The sequence below is a fragment of the Polyodon spathula genome, chromosome 21 (assembly GCF_017654505.1).
Source record: "Polyodon spathula isolate WHYD16114869_AA chromosome 21, ASM1765450v1, whole genome shotgun sequence".
In the NCBI taxonomy this organism is placed as follows: domain Eukaryota; kingdom Metazoa; phylum Chordata; class Actinopteri; order Acipenseriformes; family Polyodontidae; genus Polyodon; species Polyodon spathula.
The window spans coordinates 29,030,967-29,042,802 of record NC_054554.1 but is presented as its reverse complement, the minus strand read 5'-3'; the positions used below and the strand labels follow the sequence as shown (position 1 = coordinate 29,042,802).

General features: G+C 40.9%; 1 long non-coding RNA gene across 1 annotated transcript; it reads right to left on the bottom strand.

Annotated features, from left to right (window-relative positions):
• Positions 1-4,200: 4,200 nt before the first annotated feature.
• LOC121296093 lies at positions 4,201-9,731 on the bottom strand. The gene is made up of 4 exons (XR_005947017.1): positions 9,520-9,731; positions 8,230-8,347; positions 6,208-6,275; positions 4,201-5,225 (listed from the first exon to the last, which is right to left on the bottom strand). It is a non-coding gene; the product is annotated as an uncharacterized LOC121296093 (long non-coding RNA).
• Positions 9,732-11,836: the final 2,105 nt, after the last annotated feature.

Genomic DNA, 11,836 nt, shown 5'->3' with positions numbered 1-11,836 from the left:
CTCCAGTTCTTAAACAGGTCAGTGGTTATTTTATAAGTCAGCGAAACAAGAAAAAGTGTGGGAAGAGTTAGAGGAGAGAACCTGATTTCACTGTGAGCAAGCAGACAGCTATAAAATCCACAGGGCTGTGAGGAAATGTCGTCCAGTTCACTGCTTCCCCCCCGGGCTCTCCGGAGTGCTTCAGCGCACTACCTCATTTCCTGGCCTGTGAATGTAAATGTCATGCCTGCTGTAGATGAAGCACGAAACTAGATGAAAAAGTGAACCTGTTCCATGTGGACAGTATCCACTCCTGGAACATACAGAGTCATCTCAGAGGCTTGGCAGGCAGGGTTGCAGCTGCGAAAGGACTTAAATTCCTGGAAATTAAGCATGGATACTTTCTATGAAAAAACCTATTATCTCCACGAGGTTCAAGGGGGGGGGGGGGGGGGGGTTGGTTGGGGGGGGGGGTTATTGGGGTGGAATAACAATGGACTTTTGCCACCCAGTCATTCTTAATCTTAGCAGTATTATAATATTATAATATTAAGGTTGCCACTGCATTCAAAACTGTATGTGAAGACAGGCTGATTATCAGTTTTAATAATGAGAGGTTTAGTGAAGGGTCAGGGGTGGCTACCTAGCAGTAGCAGCTACATGAATAAATCTGTAATGATTGTTGCCTTCTGTATTGCGGTATCTTACTTAAAAAGAATGCACTCTTCAAACAGCCAGAGGTAACCCTGCGAGACACACATAGAAAGAAAGAAATCTACACTGTACCTAGCTGCTGCATTACCTTCAGCATGTCACACCTGGGCTACATCTTCAGTAGTTTAGACAGAAGCGAAATGAAAAATAACCTGGCAAACGCTGGAGCTTGGCATAGTGACTGGATTCTCTGCAAAAGAACATATAGCGACCAGCGATCGTTCTCAATGCAGAAGAGGGCCGCCCGTGACAATGACCTGTGCGATAATTCAACCCTGGGCTGAGAGCTCCCACTGTCTCCACTCATCTTTTCTAAAAGGCGCTTCTGTGAAAGCAGGCATCCTACGCAGCATGTGGAGAAACGCCCGCTGATTTAAAAGTGGCAAACTGAAGCAACTGTGTTCTTCTCTGTTCCTATGCCTTTGACTAGACACGGAGATGCAGAAAGGGCTTGTCTAATAAAACAACTAATTATACATTAATGATCGATACCTATTGTTGCAAACTTTTACTTATTTAACTGGAATATCAATTAAAAATAAGCACTGGAATCTTCTAACCCCCTCATTAATTGTTATAAGCTATATGGATTAATGCACTAACCATGTTCTTTTCATTTTTAATTATCTTCAAGCTAATGCTGTGTTATCTTCAATGTAAAAACTGAAAGCTTCCCTTCTTTTCCTTGTATAATAGAATGTCAGAGAGACTGAACTGGCCAGTTTTCAGGAAAATGTGTTCTGTTGTAACAATAGAATAACAGGCTTCTTTCCATATAGCCCAGGAACTGATCTGTCAGTACACTGTAAGCTCGCTCCATGCATACGGCTATAGCACTGACAGTGTGCTGTGCACTGTGGTCTGGATTCCAGAACAGGTGGCTCTGCTGGATGAACTTGCAGAAACCAGTCACATAGAAATCCTAGAGTGGAAAGTGTTATTTGAACTGGGGAGAGCACATTCACAAACACAGCAGGGCAATCTTCAAACACCACGGTGAATTCGGTCAAGTGTGACTCTGCGAAAAAATCATTTGTAAAGGTAGTTTCTCTGGTATTTATTTATTTATTTATTTTTTAATACAATAATGACGTCATGTAATAAGCACATGGAAAGTGTAAAATAATTTCAGAAATCTTTCAGTTTGGGTGAAGTACTTTGCCGGACACCAGGGCAGTGCTGTCCTTTATAAAACTGTATCATTTTCCAAAAACTTCAATGATATGTTTATGATGAAGATTTTCCAGACAGGCTTGTCCAGAGTCTTGACATACAGATCAGTTAAACGGAGAGTGCAAGGGATTGACGGCAAGCCAACCGTCAGATACAATGTCTTTAAACCGTGGTTCACACAAACAGATTCGTACTTCTGAGACCCCGTGGAAACACAGCCCATGAGCGGATGACACCAGCTCTGACATTTCATTATTTTTCTCATTATCCTTTTATCAACTTGAGCAACGTTTCTCATTGAGGCATATGAGTCACGCTGCCAGGATTGCTCTCCTAATCCCTCTGCTTTTAAGAAAGGCTTGCTGTAGGCTGCCCATATTATTATTATTATTATTATTATTATTATTATTATTATTATTATTATTATTAATAATAATAATAATAATAATAATAATAATAATAATAATAAAGTCTTTCATACTCCCCCAATCCCAGTCAGGCTCTGTGGAGGGAGAAAATTGCAATAAACAATACAAGCAGACCTTTGTGACATGGAAAAAATAAGTTTCACAAGAAACAGCAGGTTTAATAAGGGCAGAAGCACCAGCTGGCGCTCAGCTTCAATACAACTGATTTTTATTTCAAATAACAATACACCTTGTTTACTAAGCGTTTGCTGCAGTTCAAATTCAGACCCTTCTTTGACTTGCAAGAAAGAAAGAAAAACAGTACATTTTATTAAACAGTTTGCAACGTCTCCACTCCATTGTTTGGATTGTCCTCGCCTGGCTGCAGTTCAAGGCGTGCACGGCAGTGGTGTGTGTTTCACTGGCATTACAGATTCTCACCCCCTCCAAGACAGCTCTATAACTGCTCATCCAAACGAGCCTGGCTCTTTTGTGCAGTGGTTAAGGTGCATGCATGTTTGGAGGGCGGTCGCAAGGTTCAAGTCCAGCCTCAACCCTGGCCTCAGATAAGCTGGACCAATACGCAGCTTTGAATAGGGTTTTGAAATCAAGGTAACACTAAACTGGTAGTCCATGCAAGATCTAAGCAGTTGACTAGGTAGTAACTAGTACTTTGCTATTACCAGTACACTTAACTGTGCCTTTAAAAAGTAACAACTTTTTGACACAGAGTTACTTAATGAGTGTAATGTCCTCGAGCAGCTACAACTGCTCCAAAAACTTCCAAACAAGGAAGCCACGGCAGTCACATGACCTTGGTCCGACTGGCTCAATACCAGCTTCTGCCTGAACACATAATTCTTCACAATGACACGTTCAGACGGAAGGCACTGAAGAATTCTTCGGTGGCGCGGCGTTCCTGGCATTACCCAACCTTGTTTTCTCATTGAAACAGCAGATGTGTGACTGAATTACATGGTATCACGGACATCAATAGGAGCGATCCACCAGGGTCCTGTTTTGAAGCAAACGGAAAGTTTGTCCCATTTTTTTTTTAAGGAGTAAAAATAAATGTACTGTTTCATATCTAGTGAGAAACAAATCATTGCAACTTGAACACACCTGACCTGCCAATAAGCTGTTTCTTGTTAGTTTTGTAACGTCAAGGCAAAACTACACTGCCTGGTCAACGATATTTGCAATGCATGCAAGTGTATGTGGTCACGTGATGTATCATGTGATCCTCTATAGAATAAAAGCTATTGTGTGTGCAACTATTCAGAAATATCAGAGAAAGCACAATTCCGGTTACAACTGTTATAATTCTGATCTTGTTTTGGGGTCAAGCTCCTGCTCGGTACCGCTTCTCTGCATTTACAAGTAACTCTGACTCTTTCTAATTCTTGTTAATTAAATCCGTGGCCTTTAAACACACAACAAAGCTGCCACCAGACTTTTCGCTCTTTTGTTAAAAATCAGAATGCATTTTGGAAAGTTTCCTCGCCCGTCACTGAAGATGTGAAGCTGCTCTGTGCTGCTGTCACTTTCTGAACCCCAGAAGACAATACTGCCTTAACAGAGTGAGCCTGGGCAAAGAAGAATCTACAGCACAAAGTGGACAATGATGATGTTAAAGAAACAAAACCAAGGCATGGTTAACACTCATTTAACGGAAGTAACTCAAGTGTCCTTAATTAAATGAAAGGCGCAGCCGTGCCAGTGTGACGTCAAAGAAAAACTTGGTAAAGGTAGAGAATATCTCAGTTTTCTTAATGGCTGTTGAAGTAACTTAAAGAAAGTGATGGTGAGTAAGTAGATTCAAGAAAATGCACAGAGTCCTTTTCTTCAATCAGTTGCCAGGTTTATTGAAATATGCAGGGAGTCTGGTCCCAGGTACAGGACAAACAGAATACTCATCATTACAATGTTTGCATGACATTAAATACCCTTCTGTATAGATGGTCCACCTCCCAATCAATTCTCGATCCATGTTTTCCAACAGCTGTATGCCTCACCAGGATGTGAAAATGCAAAGTGAATCGAAACATGAAGAATGCATTAGTACTTATACTATTCTATCGAAAATTATCATTTTCGCAGGGAAATACATATTACGCAGCAATGGGTAAATTTCCAGGAAGTCGTGAATAACTGTGAAAAAAATATTAGTTAAGATAACTGATCTTTCATACCCATACCAAACTGCTCAAAGTTTATATTAATCCACACAGCATATCTCTGCGTTAACCCTTATGTTAACATATGCTGTCGGAAATCACGTTTGAACCTCACAGGACTCCTAGGTAGAGTCAAGACCCCACTCCAAGTTTGACCCATGTAAAAGATCTCTCTATAGCAACAACAAGACAAACCAGAATACAACAGCCTGTGAGAAGTAAAGAAGCCTTGAGAAGTGACCAAGGATTCTGTATCACAGTGATAAAAGGCAAATGATGCGACTTTAAAGTTCCATTCACCATAACATAGGTCAAAAATACATATATGATTTGTCCTGTTCTCGTGTATACCTCACTAAAAGGAGTTATTTATTTTTTTTATTTCCCATTCCTCAATTCAACAAAAATAATTCAGGACTGAAAGGGTTAATCCGGGTCTTGCATTACAAAAGATGCCACTGAAAGATAAGGAATGGAAAAACCAGGCAGCGGAATCTGTTTCAAAGCAAGTATAAAGGCGAATTTTCTGAGAAGAATAAATAAATTGAAGGGTTATAAAACGCAAGTTGTTGGTTGCTGGTTTTAGACTGTTAATTATTTCCATCCCACTCTGCGTTGTAAAGCAATGAAACGATTTTCACACAGGTTGTTTGTCTAAAGGAAAACTTTCCCAGCCCCTCCTGCCACTTTGAAGTCATGTCTTCACTTGCCTGCAGTAGCTGGCATAGTTGTTGCAGGCTTTCTGTAGGTCTGTGATGATCGAAGGCACTCCGCTCTGTGGAAGAAAGAGACAGCGTAATCACTTCAGGAAGCTTCCATGGGACTCGATAAAATATCCATCTGGGTGGACTGGACCAAAGACAATGTAAGAAACATCTGGATTCAAAGCAGCCTCTGCCACAGGAAGACAGGCTACAGCTGAGATGCACAGGAGTTCTGTTCACATTGATAAGACTGCAGAATATTGTGGCAAAGCAATAGAGAAAGAGTAGTTCAACACAAGGGTAGTTCCCTTGTGAAACTGTACTGTGTTAGCATGTTTAAATGCAAACAACAATATGGTACAGCACACATAGCAAAACATGAAGAAAATAATGGAACAGTACATGCAGTGTAATAAAGGGAACATTCACCATAGTACATTTATATAGGGGTACACTGTATTGCCATACTGGTACAGGATTCCTGACCTAATGCTCCCAGATTCCCTTTATCCCTGAGAATATTGCACATTAAGCCACAGATGTTTGGGAGATGTTTAGTCAAGCTCAAAAGCAAAGTAAAAAATAATAAATAAGTGAAGAGCTAAGCTGTGCTAAAATTTCACAGATGTCAAAATGTATTCTGCTGTGCAGATCCCAATACTTTTTGAATCTGAATTAAATTAGGACATTGCTTAAGCTTGCCAAAGAAACACAATGACCCTCAAGGTCTGGCACGACTCTGACTAGGTAAACGCATGCGTGGATATACACCGAACTGAGCGATGTTACACTAGCCCTGTATATCTCTCTGATGTTTCCCTGTATACAACATGCTTACTCTAAAAATACAACAGAAACTGTAGAAAAAAAAAATCTCCATTGCGATTCAGAAAACCTGACCCTAACCCTAACTCTAACCCTAACTCGAGAAGTTCCTAAGTTAAAAGCCTTAGCTGTGTATATCTGGTTTGGTAACTAATGGGCGTGTTTCTCCTTTCTGAAAAAAATAAATGATGTGCTACATAGCTTTGGGAATTTAACCCACTGACTCACCTTGGCAGCCCAGTTTATAAGCCATGAGGGGATCGATCCACCCGGAGTATCAAAGCAGTTCATGAAAACTAGAACAGAAGCCAGTAAACAAGGGCGTTAAACCTACATGATGGGGCTCATCCAGATCCCAGCGTTCACGTACGTGCATGTACGTCTTCTGTGTGTTAAAGAAACAGCACGAGGTTTCTCACTGCTTTTGGTTACCGGCAGGGTCAAGATCAATTCCTGTTTTTCAATTCCAATTCCTTTTTAAAATCATTTCCCAATTCCCATTCCCTTTTAATCAATTCCAACACATCAGTGATCAAAATTGCGGTTATCAGCATTCTGTTCAAACGAGCTTCTCACAGCGGCAACTAATTACTTCAATTGAAGTCAAGTTTGTCAATTAAATCGGCTTCAAATAAAAACAGCTGAATAATCACAACAATTCTAAAAATACCAATTACCAGTGCCACACAATCAGAATTACACACACAGTCCAAAGGTACGGTAATGCTGTTCTCATGCTTTGTACAATGCATTAGCATGTCAACACAATGCACATCTTCCATTGAACTGTTTTCTTCAGGGGGAGCAGAGCTGACACACAGAGCTCCTCGCATCAGGGTTTATACAATGCATTTACAATCTTCTTGAGTCTACTTCTTTCACTGTGCTTCACTGCACTTTCTCACTGGTAGATGTTTATAGCAGGGGTTCAGTGCTAAGAATTGAAGAAATGCCCAATGTGTATTTAACAGGGTGGAGGCTGGGTGTGAAGCCTCGACCCGAGCCGGTCTCGGCTGTATTCGTGGTTTTACCTCATCGACAGGGGACAGAATCTGTAATGGCAGTGTAGCACACAACACTGCTTGTTACATTTCCAAGGATACATCTCTGTTTGACACGGGAAAGGGGTACTTCACCTCCCAGTAAATCACTAGCTTCCCATCATAAACTTTTCAGAGAACTCTAGGAAAGAAAAAAAACAAATGCAAAAAACCCCCCAAAAAACTGGTGTATCATTCTTTTTAGGAAATGAAACTTCATATGCTAGAAAGATGAACTACTGTAATGTTTTTTTAGATGATTCAACTTCTGATTTCATTCAATATTCGTGCCGAAGGATGAGCTCTGATTAATAAAACGTTGCATAGTCAGTATAGTGCCCAGATGATTTGGTTTTTGACATTCAAGCAATGTTCTAACACATCTCCCCTCCCATGAACCTAGTCCAAAACAGGAGGGGAAAGGGTAATGAACAACAGATGTTACAGAGGGAGAGGCTACAAGTTTATGCTTTCAGTATGGTTTATTGCACATTGCTATTCTTTTACTATGGTACACTTTTATAAGGGTAAGAAGATTACAAAACAATGAAGATGCTACACAAGGGAAAACAAACAGGATTTTACTGGACCTCTGTTGTAGGCATTTAACCCTTAACCCCAGATACACCTGCAGGTCAGAGTTACATAGTTCTTTTGTAAAAAGCAGGATTTTGTTTCATGGTTTTACCCCATTTTCATATGACTGATACACATGGAAGACGCTTCCACATAACACAACACAGATAGCGATTCACACCCACTTTGTGTTACCTGTGTGATGCTTTGAAGCCCACCAGCGATGACAAGCACATCAAGGTGAGGCAAGAGAAACAGTAAGACAATGAGATGTGATCATGTGACACAGCCACATTCCGAAAGGAGGAGTGCAGAATCCAAGGCTGTGCTGAACCCAAGTTATAAGAATGCTGACTGAGTTCCCTGTGAATACTGCAGACGAGACCACATGGAAGGAGACACGCTATCCAGTGAACACAATCACAAAATACTGCAGACTGCAAAGAATGAGATTGCCAAAGGGCTTCTTATTATTTATTGATGTCACTGACATTCACTGAATTTATATTATCTCACAAAAAAAAAAAAAAAAAAAAAAAAAAAAAAATGAATTCAGCACCTATAAGCCCCCCACACTTCCAAAAATATGAACAGCTGGCCAAGGGGTAAAAACAACGGGTGGAAAAATACCAACCTTTGACATCCCCATCCCATGCTTTGCTGTGTTTTAATAGATATACACATCTGCACAGAGCTCTGGGGTACAGGTGGCAAGACCACCAATGATTTTTGTATTTGTAGAGTCCTGTTCTCTGTGAAAACAAAGGCAGGATGTTTAGCGAGAGGTGTAATTATGAAAGCACAACATGCATGAAGCTGACACTTTGTCCTCTGTGTTTACAGCACAGAGAACTGCAGAATCACTGCTATAAGAAATAATCCTGCAGACTCGCAGGGCTGGAGGACCGTTATTTCTTTCTGTAAGACACACTGAGCCACACGTATTATAGTCTTTAGACCAAAGTGCAATTTGAGAAAGTAAATAAAACTGAAATGTTACAGAACAGCAAACAGGCAGACTATTGAGAAATCTTGTAACATAACACCTTCTGTTTCTTTCTTTTTGTCCATTGAGACCGGAATGGGCTTGCAACAGGGAGATGCATCTTTTATATACTACAGACTATGCACGTTTTTCACATGTGGTTGCTTCTTTTGAATGGCACAGTAATGCTGAAAGCAACAGCAACAAAAACATGATTTTCTTACTGGCTAGCTGTGTCCAGATTAACATTCAGGTCCAGAGTGCTGTTCGATTGAGATAGGAGATGTTTGCGTTTTTAAAGACGTCACCAGGTTGTGACCACTTCAATATACACAAAGTGATTCTAAAACAACGAGAGCAGCACACTGGTTCATTTAACTGTGGTGCCTCAAAATAAGCTGCCAGTTGCACCCCATAGTTACAACCTATACACGTGAAATGCGCGGGTTCTGCACGGTGCACCGCATTAGCCAATGGGCTCTTTGTACGACTTACTCCAACAGTTTCAAATACTGGCGAATCTATTTCCGGTTCTTGTTCGCTATTAAATAATTCACTATGAATCACGTAAATACTGGTGCATTGGTAAATAAATACGAACAAGCTTCGTCATTAGCAGACAGGAAACAAGTACCCATGCTATAAAGTGAAACACGATATGCACCGACGTCACTGCGTAAAGAGGCCCATGGTGTCTGATAGGGTCAGCTGCTGCAGATCGTCACCAGGACACTGTATTTTAACATTGAACGCGTTTTTTAACGACACTGAGATTTTAAGCTTCTGTGGTATTTATATGAAACCCACTGACATGTTTGCATTAGTACAACGGCACCACAGCCACTGAATCCAGCGTATAGGGTGTAGTAGTTGCTGTTTGATCATATAATGACCGCGCTTGTATGCTGCTGCCTAAACGCGCACTGTGTGTTATTTTACCTTGCTGTGTAGCCGGTAGATTTGAATGCACGGGATGTCAGTGAAAAGCTCCCATCCTCCCTCCAGTCGGGGTTCATCTATCTCTTTGTAGGCTTCCTATAGCTCTGCCTCTTCAAAGAGCAGTACCATGTTTGAAAATGAGTATCATGTGAGGAGAGTCACTGAGGGATTGGCCGCTGCTTACAGTATATGCGGCAGGCTTACAGACACCTGATCTTAGAGATTGCCGGTCAGCTGACGCGTGTTATTTGCGCTGCTGCTTCTGGAGATATCCGAGTGATGAGGCTGAACAGCTCAGCTATGTTTCTTTTGCGTACTGAGTGCCTGGTTACATAACAATAACAAATAACACTAATAATAATAATACAAATATCAATAACACCCACAAGCAAAGGCAGCATTATTATCAAGAAAAAATATAATAATAATAATAATAATAATAATAATAATAATAATATTATTAGTCCATATATATATATATATATATATATATATATATATATATATATATATATATATATATATATATATCTACTATCTACTTATCTATCTAATATTTGACCATTCTTCTTTACAAAACTGTTCAAGCTCTGTCAAGTTCCTTGGGGAGCGCTGATGGACAGCAATCTTCAAGTCATGCCACAAATTTTCAATTGGATTTAGGTCGGGGCTCTGACTGGGCCACTCAAGGACATTTACCTTTTTGTTCCTTAGCCACTCCAGTGTAGCTTTGGCCGTGCGCTTTGGGTCGTTGTCATGCTGAAAGGTGAACTTCCGTCCCAGTTTCAGCTTTCTTGCAGCAGGTTCTCCTCAAGGACTTCTCTGTACTTTGCTCCATTCATTTTCCCTTCTATCCTGATAAGTGCCTCTGTCCCTGCCCTTAACATGATGCTTTCACCGCCATGCTTCACTGTAGGGATGGTGTTCTCTGGGTGATGCACTGTGTTGGGTTTGCGCCAAACATAACGCTTTGCATTTTGGCCAAAAGGTTCCATTTCAGTTTCGTCAGCTCAAAACTTTTTGCCACATGGCTACAGAATCTCCTGAGTGTTTATTTGCATACTTCAAATGGGATTCAAGGTGGGCTTTCTTGAGTAATGGCTTCCTTCTTGCCACCCTACCATACAGGACAGATTTGTGGAGTGCTTGGGATATTGTTGTTACATACACACTTTGACCAGTCTTGGCCATAAAAACCTGTAGCTTTTGCAAAGTTGCCATTGGCCTCTTGGTAGCCTCTGCGATCAGTCTCCTTCTTGCTCGGTCATCCAGTTTGGAGGGACAGCCTGATCTAAGCAGGGTCTTGGTGGTGCCATACACCTTCCACTTCTTAATAATCGTCTTGACTGTGCTCCAAGGGATATTCAAGGCCTTTGTTATTTTTTTTATACCCATCTCCTGATCTGTGCCTTTCAACAGCTTTGTCCCGGAGTTCTTTTGAAAGCGCCTTAGTGCTCATGGTTGAGTCTTTACTTTGAAATGCATTACACAGCAGAGGGAACCTACAGGAACTGCTGAATTTATCCTGAAATCGTTGAATCACTACAAGGTGGAGGCCACTTAACTTGGTGTGTGATTTTAAAGGCAATTGGTTACACCTGAGCTAATTTAGGATTGCTATTACATAGTAAATCAGATTTAGAGAAAATAGCCTAATTGTTCTATATACCCCCTTCAGTCACTGTGTGCATAATTGTACCATGTTATGTTTCCTATCTATGTATCTGTTTTTTTAAGTTTTGGCAGGGCAACTTCTTGAACTCCATTCCTAAGGGGATGTTGAGAGACGTGGTGAGAAGTGCACATTCTACAAGTATATTAACCTTCACAAAACAAGGGTTCCAGGGAATCCCTTACCTTGAGGTTTTGCATGCATGAAACTCCTGGGAAAGGAGCCCTGTGCTACAGTATAGGACAGGAGGGTTCAGAAATACAGCTCTGAGGCTCTGACAGCCACAGCCTGTTTCACATAATGCAGCCAGCGCACAGTTGGAGGATGTAAATGAGACAGGTTATGATCTTTACATATTAAAAACGAGAGAAGCAGGGATTATGAGTCGCCTGCGTGGTGGGGTGAACTTACACCACAGGATAATATATGACATGCTCAATCAGGAAACGACACAGGAGGAAATACAGCTGGAAGTATGCCCGCCCCAACGCAAAAGCATGGACATTTTTTATGGGAAAACCCAACTGTTCTTGAATGTATCCCCCGAACTCAGACCGCTTTTTTCTTTCTTTCTTTTGGGTGATTCAGCTGTTATGTATTCAACAAAACAAATTAATATGAGGGCCTGACCATTTTATATAACGG